Source organism: Sinocyclocheilus rhinocerous, unplaced genomic scaffold, assembly GCF_001515625.1.
Source record: "Sinocyclocheilus rhinocerous isolate Xijiao unplaced genomic scaffold, SAMN03320098_v1.1 scaffold3170, whole genome shotgun sequence".
Lineage (NCBI taxonomy): Eukaryota > Metazoa > Chordata > Actinopteri > Cypriniformes > Cyprinidae > Sinocyclocheilus > Sinocyclocheilus rhinocerous.
In genome coordinates this window covers 93,967-98,053 of record NW_015661986.1, presented here as the reverse complement: position 1 = coordinate 98,053, position 4,087 = coordinate 93,967, and positions in this window count along the sequence as shown.

Below are 4,087 nucleotides of genomic sequence, written 5' to 3'. Positions count from 1 at the left end.
GTGTGTGTGTGTGTGTGTGTGTGTGTGTGTGTGTGTGTGAAGCAGAGAGAGCTAGACATGGCTGTTTTCAAACCTAACCTCTAACTTTCCTCTCACCGACACAAACAAGAGCGAGCGAGAGCGTCTGAATGCAGGTCCAGCGCTCCTATTTCGGGACTGTAACTGTCTGGGAGGAAAATACTCCTCCACATCAGCTGTTTTCTGCAGAACTATTGAACTCATTCGGAGGAATTAAACGGACAGATCGATGCGTTTGCATGTGAATCACTGCAGCGGACAGAAAAACACAACGTCATCGTCAGGCCTGTTGAGTCTCGAGGCCCTGGGCCAAAACACACAGCGGATAAAAACATTTGATAACCGAATAAATCTAGATCCCACTTGTTTGATTACAGGCTCGGGGCATTAACATTCAGAGAGGTGCGAGCGACTGACTGACCTCAGAAGAGAGTGTTGTTCTTCTCATTCAAATACCTGCCTGAGTCACTTAGTCTGAGAAATTACTCTGTCTTTGCTGGAAATATCCTTGACATTTTCCCACAAGGAACAGGGTGATCTGAGACGCTTCTGCTTGCCAAAATCTGTGTGAAAGTGAGAAACTGAAGGAACCGCCTTTTATCTAACACTAGATTTATGTGCTGTTAACTAACGCTCTGATCTCATCTGATTCCTCTCAAAGTTAAGATGCAAATTCATATAATGTTCACGTTCATTCATCCAGTCCTGTTCACAGTCATTGGTACATATTAAAGTCTTGTTAAAATGCTTGAACATGAAGCTGTTGAGAACAATGATCTTCACTCTGATGCTTTTCAGCCGCTGCAGCCTTCTCTGTGCTGTCGAAACTCTTACAGATGACGTGAACAAGAGAAACACGGCCAGCATCTCATACTAACACTAAACTTATGCGAGACGCTTCTGCTAACGGCTCAAAGAATGTGTTTGTGTTTCTGTCTTAATAGAGTGATTCATTATTGATGGCTGAGCTGATGCATTTAGCATTACATCTGACTTCACTGATCTGTTTAGAAGGCAGAACACCCTTGTAACATTCTAGCAAAGCCTTAGCAACCGCTCAGAACACCCTAGCAACCACCTAGAACACCGTTGCAACATTCTAGCAAAACCATAGCAACCGCTCAGAACACCCTAGCAACCACCTAGAACACCGTTGCAACATTCTAACAAAGCCGTAGCAACCAGTCAGAACAGCCTAGCAACCACCTGCTGTAGCAAGGCCCTAGCAACCACCTAGAACACCCTTGCAAGATTCTAACAAAGACTTAGCAACCAGTCAGAACACCCTAGCAACCGCCTACTGTAGCAAGGGCCTAGCAACCACCTAGAACACCCTTGCAAGATTCTAACAAAGCCGTAGCAACCAGTCAGAACACCCTAGCAACCACCTAGAACACCGTTGCAACATTCTAACAAAGCCTTAGCAACCAGTCAGAACAGCCTAGCAACCACCCACTGTAGCAAGGCCCTAGCAACCACCAAGAACACCCTTGCAAGATTCTAACAAAGCCATAGCAACCAATCAGAACACCCCAGCAACCACCTACTGTAGCGAGGCACTAGCAGCCACCTAGAACACCCTTGCAAGATTCTACCAAAGCCATAGCAACCAGTCAGAACATTCTAGCAACTGTCCACTGTAGCAAGGCCCTAGCAACCACCTATAACATACTTGCAACATTCTATCAAAGCCATAGCAACCAGTCAGAACACCCTATAGCGACCACCTAGTACGCCCTTACAACATTCTATCTAAGCCGTAACAACCAGTCAGAACACCCTAGCAACCACCTACTGTAGCAAGGCCCTAGCAACCAGCTAGAACATACTTGCAACATTCTAACAAAGCCATAGCAACCAATCAAAACACCCTAGCAACCACCTAGAACACCCTTACAACATTCTATCAAAGCCGTAGCAACCAGTCAGAACAGCCTAGCACCCACCTACTGTAACAAGGCCCTAGCAACCACCTAGAACACCCTTACAACATTCTAACAAAGCCATAGCAACCAATCAAAACACCCTAGCAACCACCTAGAACACTCTTACAACGTTCTATCAAAGCCGTAGCAACCAGTCAGAACAGCCTAGCACCCACCTACTGTAACAAGGCCCTAGCAACCACCTAGAACACCCTTACAACATTCTAACAAAGCCATAGCAACCAATCAAAACACCCTAGCAACCACCTAGAACACTCTTACAACGTTCTATCAAAGCCGTAGCAACCAGTCAGAAGAGCCTAGCACCCACCTACTGTAACAAGGCCCTAGCAACCACCTAGAACACCCTTACAACATTCTAACAAAGCCATAGCAACCAGTCAGAACACCCTAGCAACCACCTACTGTAGCAAGGCCCTAGCAACCACCTAGAACACTGTTGCAACATACTAACAAAGCCATAGCAACCAATCAGAACACCCTAGCAATCACCTAGAACACCGTTGCAACATTCTATAAAAGCCGTAGCAACCAGTCAGAACACCCTAGCAACCACCTACTGTAACAAGGCCCTAGCAACCACCTAGAACACTCTTGCAACATTTTAACAAAGCCGTAGCAACCAGTCAGAACACCCTAGCAACCACCTACTGTAGCAAGGCCCTAGCAACCACCTAGTACACCACCTAATTTTTTCTTTCACCTATAAAGGCCTCTTTTGTCTTTCTTCCTTTCTGAGGAGTGTCACTGTTAGGTTAATGTTCAAAGACTACGAGAGATCAATAATTAATCAATTAAAATTCACAGAACATTCTCTGAGCAGCGACGTGCACTTATTTCACAGTTTTCATATAGCACAACTAACTCTTATCTTTAAAAATAAAGGTAAACAGGATCACATTTTCTTTAAGCTTCTTTTACAGCAGTCATTGATTTTTGCAATTTTTTAATTTATTTTTGCTCTATTTTATTTATATTTTGCAATTCTTTATTGTTGTTTGCAAACATATGTGGCATGCATTTGTTTCCATATAAAGGTACATTAGATTCTTCATGATATGAGCCATTTAAAGTAAAACATTTAACCCACATCACAGTCATCTAATATGACAATCAGAGTGTTTGATAAAAGCAGAAATCATTGTGTGTTAGTGAGAGTCTGTGTTTTTGAGCCTCCAGCACAGAATGAAACCCTCCACCGCAGCAGTCGTGCTTGAAATAAGGTCATTTTTATGTGTTTTACTTGCGTCACACTAACACATCGAGCCGTCCATCTCTTACGCTCAGGGCAGCTGTGCTTTCTTTTAATGAAATGTTCTTACTGAGATGTTTTCTGGGATTAGATGATGTGATGTTTTCTGTTTGTCTTAATATCTCACCGTCCACGTCATAATAGTTGCAGGCTAACAATTGATGTTTCCTGTATAACTGTCATAAATGTTCCAGAAAATGGAAGAAATGCATGAGTGTGTAATCTTGTGCACAATAAAACAAGAAGCAATAAAATGCTGATTCTTGAGAAATGGCACAAAATAGCCAACAGAACAGGAAGAAAGTTAATTTGTAATAAACAAAATATGCTGTAACTTCCAAATTCAACTTTGAAAAAATAACTATATTTGTGTATTAAACGCGTGTATTAAATACAGAAACCGTTATAAAGAAAAAAACATAAATAACCAGAATCTAAACATTGAAATAGCAGGTATTATATATATATATATATATGTATGAAAAAAAATTAAGAGACAACCTGAAAATTCTCAGTTTCTTTGGATTTGCTATTTATAGTTATGTGTTTGAGTGAAACATAATTTTAGTATTATTCTGTAAACTACTGATTACATTTCTTTCAAATTTTTCCAGCATTTAGAGCATTTTTTTTATTTTTTATTTTTTATTTTTTGCATATAATGACAATTGGTCAAAATTGATGCCAACAAAAAGATGCCATGTTTTCAGACACGTTTATATTCATTTTTAGACAACACAATACCAATGTTTTAACTTCAGAAGAGTTAAGAAATCAATTTGGTGGAATGACCCAGGTTTTCAATCACACCAAATAAAAAAAGTTGTTATTTTGACCAATTGTCATTTTCTGCAAAAAAAAAAAAAAAAGT